This window comes from Cetorhinus maximus, chromosome 9 (genome assembly GCF_964194155.1).
Source record: "Cetorhinus maximus chromosome 9, sCetMax3.hap1.1, whole genome shotgun sequence".
NCBI classification, from domain to species: Eukaryota; Metazoa; Chordata; class Chondrichthyes; order Lamniformes; family Cetorhinidae; genus Cetorhinus; species Cetorhinus maximus.
In genome coordinates, this window is record NC_135887.1 from 45,505,652 (window position 1) to 45,519,262 (window position 13,611).

Sequence of the window (13,611 nt, forward strand, 5' to 3'; positions counted from 1 at the left end):
GGGGGCTGCAGTCTTTTTGCCTTTCAGGACCATGTCTTCTGTGCAGCAGTCCTGGGCTGGACGCACTGGGAGGTGTTCACCTGGCTGCACTTTAAACATGGCGCCTGGCATGAGTAAGAGGCGAGGTGACGACATGGCGGGCTAATGAGGGCCTTCCCATCATTGAAACAGCATGTTTCCCAGGAATACATGATTAATGAGGAGGATTGGGACGATACAGCGTGAAAAGCCGCCATTGCAGCTGACTGGTAAAACGTTCTTTTTCTCGCCCACTCCCGCACTTGGTGCAAACCTGGAACCATTCCGCCCAGAGAGTTTATGCTAATGCCCATATATCTGACACTGCTAAGCAGAACAAAGGTATCACAGAATAAAGGTTGTACCAGTAAGCTGCCCACCCAAAAAATAGTGATCTGCCGATAGAATAATGAACAGCTCTGTCCAAAAACAAAAACGTGAAAAACAAGATTAAAATGAGAACATGGCAAAATAAGTATCAAAATGGAGGACAGAGTTCATGCTGAAGTTGTTGAACTCATTGTTGAGTCCAGAAGGCTGTAAAGTGCCTAATCAGAAGATGAAGTGCTGTTCCTCAAGCTTGCTTTGAGCTTCACTGGAACATTGTAGCAGGTAAAGGACAGAAATGCGAGGGTGAGAGCTCACATAAGCCCTCAGCCTGCTGCAACGTTCCAGTCAAGTCCAGCGCAAACTCGACAAAGAGCACCTCATCTTCTGATTAGGCACTTTACATCCTTCTGGGCTCAACATTGAGTTCAACAACTCCAGACCATGAACTCTGTCCTCCATTTTGATCCTTTTCTCTTGCCGCATGCCAGTCTGAATCTTGTTTTTCATGTTTTTGCTTTCGGATAGAGCTGTTCATTATTCTGCCATTCACACTCACTCTGGACAGAATACTTTGTTTCTTTACTACAACCATTACCACTCCCTTTGTTTTTTTGTTCCCTAACATCTTTGTCATTTAATTTCTCCCACCCTCTACCCTATCCCAGGCATTCCCATTTGTTCTTTCTCCCCCTCCCCCCTTTCACTTGTTTGAAACCTATCACATTGCCTCTCCGCATTTAAGAAGTATTTAGATGAGCACTTGAAAATCCATAGCATACAGGGCTACGAGCCAAGTGCTGGAAAATGAGATTAGAATAAATAGGTGCTTGATGGCCAGCACGGACACGATGGGCCGAAGGGCCTGTTTCTGTGCTGTATAACCCTATGACTCTATTTCTACCTTCCTTCAGTTCTGAAGGAGAGTCATATTCGACTCAAAATGTTGACTCTGTTTCTCTCTCCACAGATGCTGCCTGACCTGCTGAGGTTTTCCAGCACTCTCTGTTTTTATTTCAGATTTCCAACATCTGCAGTGTTCTGCTTTTATTTAGGATTGATATGTTCCGTTAGTAAATGATGAATAGGGAGGAGACTGTAGGAGAGAGTTGAAAGTTAAATCCGCGTTCTTAGATGAGATGAGTTGACGTAGACAGTGTAGAGTCAGCTTGGAGCATTGACAAAGTGATTTCCAGATTTGGAAGGTGACAAATAGGAAATGGGAAGGAGAAAATCAAGGAGAGAAGGGCCTAAGAGGAACCAGGAAGTGAAATATGGTGATAGAACTAATGGGTTTGGGTCCAGAGCGGCAGCCAGAATACACATGCAAAATGGACACTGAGAGAATTCAGATTAGGTATTCCTGGCAAAGATTTGAAGAGACATAATGTGTTCATAAACAATGGACTTTCCCCTTTCATGCAAAATGCATGAAAAATTATAGTCAGCACATTCAGTGCCTTAACAGTAAAATGCTACAATATCCAATGAAACAAATGTTAGCCCATTACTGCAAACCTTCACTGGATCAACAATTTCATCAAACATTAAAGCATTCCATAAAGTAAGGCTCACAAAAATCAACAGATGTTGTCATTTCTTTATAAGTGAGTCTCTTGCTCTGTGGGTTCAGTTTCCTATATCCAGTCTATGCTCATTCCCTGATGTTTTCCTGGGAACTCTGTAGTCAATTTAGTAAAATGGTGCACTTAAATCCTGATCAGGTGACAGATGTGAGGTTGAAATGTGATCTGAAATGACCATGCCAAAATTATCATCAATCTCCAAATCAAACAGAACATTGTGAACACTAACCATTTTACTGACATTCTGTGGAGTATGCAGTATTTTAATATGAGTAATTCCTGGAGAAATAATGGACAAAGAATATTTTCCTCCCTCTCCATTCCTTTTTCATGAAATATACAACAACATACAAGGTCAATAAATCATTCATTAAAATGTGAGAAACAGCAACAATGGAGCTGTCAGCCATGGCTCAGTGGCATTATTCTCACCTCTGAATCAGAGACTTGAGCACATATCTCGGCAATGTGCAGTGCTAAAGAAGCGCTGTACTATCAGAGTGCCTCTTTCAGGTGAAACTTTAAACAAGGTTCCATCTCAGGTGAGCGTATATATTCCAATGGCATTATTTCAAAAAATGACAGGGTGGTTCTTGCCCTCTCTTGGCCAACATTGAATCCATAACGGCCCAGCATATCTGGGGAAATGGGCCTGGAGAGGGTATTCCCAGCCATTCTATTTCAATTTCCTGTTCATCCACGGGGCACTAAACACAGGGGTGTGCAGCCATCCACCACAAAAATGTTGATGGTGCAACTTGCATTGGTCTCCTCTTCATATCAGCTGCCCTGAAAAAGGCCCAGTTGCAATGGCACAATGGGTAAATGAGATTTTATCATCCTATATAAGTTGATTAGGCATCCAACAGTTTCTAGAAAGTTCAAAAGTCATCAGATCGTGGTACAGGGCACTATGGGGCTGTGCCTGTGCTGGGATTCACTGGTGCCATGTTATTGGGCTGGCATGACGAAATTGCCAATTTCAAACAGGCCTTTTAAACTTCCAGAGTGCTGCTTCTGTCTAACATCCAGCAAAAAGGATTAGAGAAAAATTTCTCTTGATATCTTTTACTCCCATTAACAATTGTGTGGCTTCATTGAGCCTTTATGGAAAGCACTAAATGAAGCGTTATCGCAGATTTAATGAGGCTTTTGACTTTTATTACTATGGGCTGTAATCAAGTATTGCTCAATAAATTTTGCTTTATCATATTTTATATGGATATTTTTTATTTTACATGAAATGACTTTTTCTTTACGAGCATGCAATATGTGTGACTATGTTTACAGCTGTCACCTTGATGGATTTTCAGCACATGTCTTAAAGATGTTTCATGACAAGGCACAAATAGAGGTGGGCAAGGTTCTGCAGGTGGAAGTAGGGAGACTTTGTAATGATTAGTGAATGGGGCTGGAAGCTTAGCTTGGGGTTAATTATCAAGGTTGCAAACAGCCTGGTTCAGTCTGAGCCAAAAGCCAGTAAGGGGAATGGGATGAGTAGCAAGAGTACAGAGTTTGTAGCGAGGGTCAATTCTTGAATCTAGGAAGTGTTGACAAATGACAAAAACATCTGCAATTTACTCACTTTTTAATACAGTATGGTGGAAACCATTAGGCCCAGGAGATTTGAACATAAGAACAGAAGAACTAGGAGCAGGAGTAGGCAACTCAGCCCCTCAAGCCTTCCCCGCCATTCATTACGATCATGGTCGATCTCATTTTGACCTCAATTCCTTTGTTTAAATTAGGTTGATTATTTTCTCTAATTCTATTCTTTCATTTAGGTTGAATGTAATAAGTTCCTCCCCTTATTTTTTACGTTACCATGAATCGCTGGCCTTTTGTCCTCTTCCTCCATTGTGCAAATGAATATCGGTACCAATTCCATATTCTCCATCATAATCTCACCCGTACCCATCTTTAAAAGGCCCACATCCTCATTTATCACACCCTCTCTCCTTATATTTAGGAAAATGTTCACTGTTAGCTTTGCTAAGCTTGTGAGTTTTAGAGCCATAGGGCTGGATTTTCACAGGGCTTTGGGATCACAACCTGGTGCAGGAAGGAATTAAAGATCATGGTCCTGGAGGTCATCTCAGGATCCTGCTGTCTCAGGGATGGTTTTGAATGTCCAAAGGACCAATTGGGGTGGGGGGAGAAGTGGGGAGTCACAGTGACTACAATTAGCGGCTCACTAAGTTCCTTAAGGAGCATATTAAGGAGCCTTCCCATTAAGGAGTGAAATTTCCAACTTTTTTTCTGTTGAGCCTGAACAGTCTTGTGCATGTTAGTGCACAGCTGTCGGGATCACTGTGGGGCCCAAGTAGATTTGCTGCTCTCAAAATCTAATCTACGGGGCTAACTATCACCAAAATGATTTCTGCTCCTAACCTTCTCTTCCAAGGCCACTTTCTGCCTCACTCCACCTCCATGGCCTTCTGAGGAGCCGTCCACTATCAGCGGCAAAGCAGCGGCAGCCTCCGACATGTGCGACGACGCGACATCGGGCTGAGTAATACATGCCGTCACGGTGGGTGGGCTTGCAACCGAAAGTGGGCGGCTTTCTGGCTCCCGCCGTCAATCTATGCCACAAAAAAAAATGGTAATTATGCAAATGAGGGCCAGAGGCCAGGTTTCCAGCCCACGAGGCTGAATGCCATTTTGAAGTCCGTCTAATCGCTGGAGGGCGGGATGTCCAGCGGCAAACATCATTGGCAATGAAGTGTCAGGTGACCCAGCAAATGTGTGTGTGTTCTAAATACTTATTGTGGACTTAGTTCAAGGATATAGTGTCAGGCTTGGTTTCAGGTGAGTTCCAATATTTTTCCCATTTTTTCTGAATTGTACATAATCTAAGTTGTCTCTTGCCACTGACCACAGATGCCATATGCAATTTGCACATGAACATGCTTTCAAGATTTTAACACGGAGGAGCTGTCTAGCTCTAGCATGTTTTCCTCCATAAATGGCCGAGGCAAGGGAGCGAGGGGTTGAGGCAGGGAAGAAGGGCAAGAACACCCCCAAGATTCAAAGATGAATTCCTCCGCGCCCTCCTCCAGGCTGTGTCTACCAGGTGTGAACTCCTAATGCCAGCAGACGGGAAGAGGAGACCTCCCTCTTAAGATGGACAGCCTGGGAGGAGATGGCAGCGGAGGTCAGCAGGGTGGGCACAGTGCCTCACACATGGACGCACTGCAGGAAGAGGCTGAATGAGGTCGGCCAGGGTGAGTAAGTCCTCAGTGTGTCTATCCTTGTGTCAGGAAGCTACAAGGTAAACTTGAGAATGCTGGAGGCTTGTGAGGAGCTCAGAGGTCCAAGGCAGCATTATGCAGCAATGGTACTGTTCTTAGCACCGATGCCTCTGTGGAGTTGTTGTAGAGGTTCCCTTGGACAGAGGGTGAGGCTTGCACACATGAGGATGGTGCACAGCATCTTGGCTGCCAAGCATTGTGCTGATCATGCATTTCTCTGTCAACTTGGAGGTGGGATAACATCAATTAACCTAACAGTGTTATTCATTGCAATGTTATACGTAGTTTCAGGAAAAGCGTGCCCACAATGCCAGGGAGCAAAGCAGGACTGGAGGTGGAGCCCCAGACCCAGCCATCCTAACGCCACAGGAGGAGGAGCTTCTCCTGCTGACCTCAGCAGAAACTGCACAATCCATTGGCAAAGGCGAGATTGGAAGAAGGCGTGGGTCTGGTCAGATTGCAAGTAGCTGAATCCGGGAAACAGATGGGGAGAGGGCAAGTGGGAGGGAGACTGATGCTTGGTATATACTTTCACAAATATAAAAATTGTCTTCTGGGCCCTCAAAGACAAGGAAGCTTCCTTGTGGATACCATGAGATGTTGCTGCAAGTGTGGTTTAATGGTTGCAATGTGTCATATCTCATATTGCATATGATTCTAATGGTGCTGAGCATTGTGACCTATGCACACCTGTGGAATGGTTTCCAATGCCAACTAACACCCTTCTTTCTGTGTCTCCTGCACAGGTGCAGCTGGAGATCCAGCACGAGGTGCATGGAAATTTGACAGGTATACCAGAGGGGTTGTGTGCCCTGGCCCAGAGTGCGGAGGTGTCCATCCAGGCCATGTGCACTACGATCATGCACTCTTTGTAACACCAAGTTTCCTCCTTGGACAGACTAGCGACTGTCCTGGAGGGGCAATCTGAACATAGTGTGGACGTAGTTGTGGGTATGCATTCTGACCTGTACACCATCACCCTGGAGCTCAGGGGCCCAGAACCAGGGTGCCATGGGGACTGGGAGCCTGGGCACTGAACCAGCTCCTGGGACCTCATGGGCAGGGAGGACCAATTGGTCCCAGAGGCGGAGGACGAGCAGCAGCTGCCGCCATTTGGAAATACATCTCGGGGCACTTCTGATAGAGGCAGTCTCTCCTCCGCCATTCACACATTCCTCGTCCATTGCTGCGGCGACAGAAGCTACTCCTACCATTCTGCAGGAGTCTTCTAATGTGGCAGGGCCCTCATGGCCTCAGCTGCACAGAAGATGCCCACCAAAGCAAGAGGGGTAGCTGATCAAGAGCCTCCCTCTAGTGCAGCAACAAGTAAGGGGGAAAGCACTGCACTGGAGCACTAGAAAATGCTTTAAGCAAACTCTACGTATTGTATTGGATGCGTTTTGTATTTTAGTTCGTTAGATGTCTCATCATGATTATGTTAATAGACCTTGTCACCTAGGAGCCAACCATCCACAGCATCAGGGCTGCTGAACAGGCCTGGAACCTGGCAGATCGTATGAGTTGTGGCTGCTGCCTGGGTACCTCGCACATACTTGCATAACCCGTCGATTGTGGTCACGACCAGCTGGACGTTCAATGAGTGAAATCCCTCCAGTTAATAAATGTAGAGGGTTGACCAGCTGCAACCTTTATGCTGACATGTGTATAGTCCATCGCTCCCTGGACCCTGGAGAAACCTGCTCTTTCTATTTGACTCTGGTGGTCCATTGAGAAAGAAATATAATTACCTGCCCTTCTGAACATTGCACCTATGAAGACCTTGATACAGTGCTGTGCAGCAGGCTGTGTAATGCTACTGAGGTCTCCACATGCTGCCTGACAGGATCCTGTTGCAAAGAAGTTCAGCGCAACAGTCACCTTTACAGCTACAGGCAGGTGACCACCAACGCAGTTGGAATAGATGTCCCCTGCCAGCATGTCACAGAGGTCACTGCGGCTCTTGAGAACCTGAGCCTGCTCTGGCGCTGTGTCTCCGTATCTGAAAGTAGCTCAGTCTCTGTCTATATACAGAAGGGGCAGCATTACTCCCTCTGTGCCTCCGTTGATGCATCATGATGGCTTGATCACCTTCTTTGGTGCTGCGCAGCTCCACCACCCTCATGCACCACCAGTGTATCCTGGACCTCGTGATCTGCCCTTCTTCCTCTCACTCTCAATCTCCTCCTCACCGGAGGATGTGTCTCCCACAGAGACAACTATTCCCATGTTTTCCCTAGTAAAGAGGCTGAGGTGCTGGTGAGGGTCCCAATTCACCTCTCAGCAGGAAGAATAAGGCCTCAAATCAAGAGAAGTATGAAAACAAAACTCCGCTTTATTTATCAAGCACTGTCAGCAATTACAGCACCCTGAACTGCTGAGTTTAAACTCAGGATGCAGCTGGAGATTTTAAACCTGCCCTTACAAGCTAACTGTTAAAAAAGGGGAATCCCACCTGGCATGAAACACATTCCCCAAGTGTTTAATTGCTCTCACCACGTTTTATTTGAGTCAATTAAGGCATTGATGAGCTTAAATATCCTATTTAATTAAAGTTGAATAAGGTGAGTGGGCTTCTGATTTCGAGCCCCGCCTGCCTGCATAGTATCTGAATCGGGTGTGATGACATCGGAAATGCGGCCTAATGTCATCACGTGCGATAATATGTCAGCGCAGGCACATAACAGTCCCATTTTCAGACAGTATTATTCACCCCTTTGTCTCCACAAGGTCTATGTGATGTTGACTCCTACCAATACTGTGATGGACAGATGTATCTGCGACAGGTTGATTGGTGAGGATGAGGTCAAGTAGGTTTTTTCCTTCTTGTTGGTTCCCTCGCCACCTGCTACAGGCCCAGTTTGGAAGATATGTCCTTCAGGACTTGGTTAATAATAGTGCTACCGGGCCATTCTTGGTGATTTTAAAAAATATATTCTTTCATTTGATGTGGGCATCGTTGGCAAGGCCATCATTTATTGCCCATCCCCAATAGCCCTTGAACTGAGTGGCTTGCCTGGTAATTTCAGAGGGCAGTTAAGAGCCAACCACATGACTGTGAAAAGTCATATGAAACTCGAAACGTTAACTCTGTTTCTCTCCCCACAGATGGAGGTGGTGGTGTAGTGGTATTGTCGCTGGGCTAGTATTCCAGAGACTCAGGGTATTGCTCTGGAGACTCAGGATCGAATCTCACCACGGCAGATGGGGAAATTTGAATTCCATAAAACATTCTGGAATTGTTGATTCTTGTAAAAACCCATCTGGTTCACTAATGCCCTTTAGGGAAGGAAATCTGCTATCCTTACCTTGTCTGGCCTATACATGACTCCAGACCCACAGCAATGTGGTTGGCTCTTAAATGCCCTCTGTGTGTGTGATTCATCTCTTGGTCTTGGCCCCCTCTGGGTGTTCCCAGCATCACAGATGCTACTCTTCAGCTAATTTGGTTCACTCCACGTGATATCAAGAAACGGCAATGATAATACAAAGGCTATGGCAACAAAAGGCCCTTACAACAGTCCAGGAATAGCATTGAAGACTTGTGTTCCAGAACTTGCCACACCCCTAGCCAAGCTGTTCCAGTACAGCTGCAACATTGGCATCTACCCGGCAATGTGGAAAATTTCTCAGGTACGTCCTGTACACAAAAAGCAGGACAAATCCAACCCAGCCAATTACCGTCCCATCAGTCTACTCTCCATCATCACTAAAGTGATGGAAGGTGTCATCAACAGTGCTATCAAGTGGCACTTGCTCAGCAATAACCTGCTCACTAACACTCAGTTTGGGTTCTGCCTGGGCCACTCAGCTCCTGACCTTATTACAGCCTTCGTTCAAACATGGACAAAAGAGCTGAATTCCAGAAGTGAGGTGAGAGTGACTGCCCTTGACATCTAGGCAGCATTTGACAGAGTGTGGCATCAAGGAGCCCAAACAAAACTTAAGTCTATGGGAATCAGGGGCAAAACTCTCCACTGGTTGGAGTCATACCTAGCACAAAGGAAGGTGGTTGTGGTTGTTGGAGGTCAGTCATCTCAGTTCCTGGACATTACTGCAGGAGTTCCTCAGGGTAGTATCCTTGGCCCAACCATCTTCAGCTGCTTCATCAATGACCTTCCCTCCACCATAAGGTCAGAAGTGGGGATGTTCACTGATGATTGCACAATGTTCAGCACCATTCACGACTCCTCAGATTCTAAAGCAGCCCATGTCCAACTGCAATAAGACCTGGACAATATCCAGGCATGGGCTGACAAGTGGCAAATAACATTCGCACCACACAATGACCATCTCCAACAGAGAGAACCTAACCATAGCCCCTTGACATTCAATAGCATTACCATCGCTGAATACCCCACTATCAACATCCTGGGGGTGAGGTTACCATTGACCAGAAACTGAACTGGACTAGCCATATAAATACTGTGGCTGCAAAAGCAGGTCAGAGGCAAGGAATTCTGCGGCGAGTAACTCATCCCCTGACTCCCCAAAGACTGTCCACCATGTGCAAGGTGCAAGTCAGGAGTGTGATGGAATGCTCTCCACTTGCCCAGATGAGTGCAGCTCCCACAACACAATAATATGTGAATGTGAATCCCTTGACACCATCCGGGACAAAGCAGCCCGCTTGATTGGCACCACATCTACAAACATTCACTCCCTCCACTACTGACGCACAGTGGCAGCAGTGTGTGCCATCTACAAGGTGCACTGCAGGAATTCACCAAGGCTTCTTAGAGAGCACCTTCCAAACCCACAACCACTACCATCTAGAAGGACAAGGGCAGGAGGCACACGAGAACACCACCACCTGGAATTTCCCCTACAAGCCGTTCACCATTCTGACTTGAAAATATATCGCCGTTCCTTCACTATCACTGGGTCAAAATCCTGGAACTCCCTCCCTTACAGCACTGTGGGTGTACCTACACCACATGGGCTGCAGCGGTTCAAGAAGGCAGCTCACCACCACCTTCTCAAGGGCAGCTAGGGATGGTCAATAAATGCTGGACTAACCAGTTTCACCCGCACCCCATGAATGAATAAAAAAATGATACTGCCAGACCTGCTGAGTATTTCCAGCATTTTCTGTTTTTATTTCACATTGCTATGGGTCTGGAGTCATAGGTAAGCCAGGCCAGGTAAGGATAGCAGATTTCCTTCCCTAATGGACATTGGAGAACCCAATGGGTTTTTAGAACAATCAATGATAGTTTCATGGTCACTGTTACTGAGACTCACTGGGACTGGGCATATCCACAGATGGTGATGGAGGAGATGGGGATATTGGCTGTAAGCTATGATTCGGTGAATAGGAGTATGTCAGGTTGTTGCATGACTGTAGTCTGTGGAACGGCGATCCCAATTTTGGCACAAGTTCCAAGATGTGAGTGAGAAGGACTTTGCAGGGTTGATACTGTGTAGTTTGTCAGGTTTCATTCTTGTTGACTTCTCTTTAGCGGTTTGATACAAGGGAGTGACTTGCTAGGCCATTTTAGAGGGCAGTGAAGAATCAGTTGCATTGCTGTGGGTCTGGAGTCACATGTATGCCAGACCAGGTAAGGATGGCAGATTCCCTTCACTAAAGGACACCAGTGAACCAAATGGGTTGTCATGATCATTATTAATGAGACTAACTATTTTTTTTCCAGATTATTGAATAATTGAATTTAAAGTACACCATGTTGGCAAGATGGGATTTGAACTCATTTCTCTGGGGCCAGGCCTCTGGAGTTCTAGTCCTTTAATAATAATACTGTGCTACCAACCCTGTTTGTTGGCACTTAAGGAGATCCTTTTTCTGTTGTGACATTTTTTTTCCAAATAGCACTGTTGCAATAAACATTTTAACAATTAAGAGGATAATATAAGGTAATGGTGAAATAAAAGTCATTGAAGCGTATCCCCTTACTGCTCTAACCCGCCCTCACATCCCCTTACTGCTCTAACCATCTGTCACATTCCCTGACTGCTCCAACCCACCCCTGACTGCTCTAACACACCCTCTCATCAACTGCTCCAACCCACCCTCGCATCCCCTGATTGCTCCAACCCACCCTCGCATCCCCTGACTGCACTCACACACCCTCTCATCCCCGATTGCTGTAATCCACCCTCATGTCCCCCAACTGCTCTAACCCGCCCTCACATCCCCAACACACATTTGCGCCCTCTTACTGCTTTTAAATTACCCACTGTCACATAGGGGAGAATTTTCCTCATGTCGGGCAGGCTGAGCGGGCACAGGCGGGCGTGGACCCGATCACCACCCGCGATCAGGTCCGCACCACCATTTTACGCGGGTGAGCCAATTAAGGCCCACCCAGCGTATTTCTCAACTCCTGAGGATAGTGGGAGTGGGCGGGCGGCGGCGGGAGTGCACTGACCACCGGGTCCAATGGCAACCCGACGGTCTGTTTAAATGAAGCTCTGGCAACCTTTGCAAGGCTGCTCACAATGACCGGTAGAGGGGCTCACCAGAGCAGACAAGTCCAGAGGGTAGGGCAGCGGAGCAGGCAAGGCCGGAGGGTAGGGCAGCAGGGCAGGCCAGGCCGAAGAGTAGGGCAGCGGGGCAGCGTGCCCCTCATTTTTCGAATGAGTGCCTAGCTGCTCTCCTGGGGAGGTGGCAGCACGGCGGGAGGTTCTGCTTCCGACGGACAGGAGGCGGAGGCCTCCCCACCTGACCAAACGTGCGTGGGAGGAGGTGGCCGAGAGTGTGAGTGCCCAGGATGTGGTACGACGCACATGGGTCCAGTGCTGTAAAAGATTCAATGACCTCCTACGCTCAGGAAGGGTGAGTACCATATTGGCTGAGGTCACTTAATGCAGCCGTCAGCCTTTCCTCCCTCCCCCGCCCCCGCAACAACTCTGAGTGCAGCTACAGCATTGAATCCTTCACGGCATGTATCCCTCGCTGGGTATGCCAGCAGATATTGCCCATGCCTAGTTGCCCTTGAGAGGGTTGAGCTAAGATGTGTTCTGCGCCTGCAGCATGTATGACACTGACACCCAGAGCACTGAATGGGGGTGAAACTCAAGGATCTGCACCTAGGCATAGTGCTGGAACTGGGAAGCATGTCAAAGCCAGGGTGCTAACATGCTGGGAGGGAAGCTTCCAGGTGGCGGGGCACCAATCCAACTGCTGGCCTTTGCGTTCCACGTGCTTGCACCCCCTTGATTAGCAAGGTTACATCTTGTGGTGCCAAATGTGAAGGAGGCAGTTGAGAAAGGCGGGGTCAGCCCTGGCTTCTTTGTGCGAGTGTGCGGCAGCTGCGGGGTAACGAAGCACTGGAGTCCTGCAATGTCCCACTCAGGTTGAGGTGACAGGGATGCGATGGGAATCCAGGTACAGGTTGGACTAATCAATGCTCTTCTCTCCTTTTCAGGAGACAACTGCACACAATTCCACTGTGTGGATGCGGACTGGCGGAGGCCAGGCCCAGTTGGCCATCTTGTCTCCTTTTGAACAGCAGGCCATGGATCTGGAGAGGCGCCATGCACCCAAGTCTACCAATGGCAGTGAGGCTTGGTACCACGGGGAGGTATGTTTGCCGAGCACTGAGGTCACCATGTGTGTCCCAGCAGCCATGACACCGCTGAATGCTCAGTGATTGAAGTTAGCAACATGGGTTGATTATGGAAGGATGAGCGTTTAATGATCTGGCGGACACACATGCAAATTGACATTGTCTCCACTTTAACTAATCAAATGTCCTTGTTCTTCCATTTCAGCATCACCAGAGCAGGGCCAGGAGGAGGAGGCAGAGGGGCCACCTCTCACACCCGAGGGCCCAGTACATATCGACTCACCAGTGTCACACCATCTCTGCCAGGCAGGCACCAGTGCAGATACTAGCACCTCGGTGGGAATTAGATCTTCAGCTAGTGTCCCGGGGCACAGCGGTGAGGGTACTTCACACTCGCTTGAGGTGCAGGCAGAGACAGAGAATGCCCAGGGTGTCAGCAGTCGGAGGACTGCAGCAGACCAAGCACATGCTCAGCCAGTGACTGATGATGTGCCTCTGGAGTCGTCCGTGAGGCAGCAAACACTGGAAGTGCAACAGGATGTGCTCCGGATGAGGGCAGCAGCTCCTCCGCCCCTCTACCAGTGACCATGGCATCCGATGAGGCTGCGGCGACTGGGGAGATGCCAGTTGTGGAACTGGCCACTCCCTCCCAGGCGGAGCCATCAAAGGCTCCACGGGCCAGAGGACAGCCATCAAGGTCATCGAGGCCAACAGGACAGCACAGTGAGCAGGCTGTCTTAGATGCCAGTGCCAGCGAGGGGACAGCACCTAGACATAGCACCAGTAAGCGTAAATTTAAGGCACATTAAGCACACCACGGGTTTCTCACTGGTGCTTTTATGTTGCCTCATATAAGTTCATTTAAGACTTGGTGTGATGTGCAACACCTTTTTCTTTTGGGTT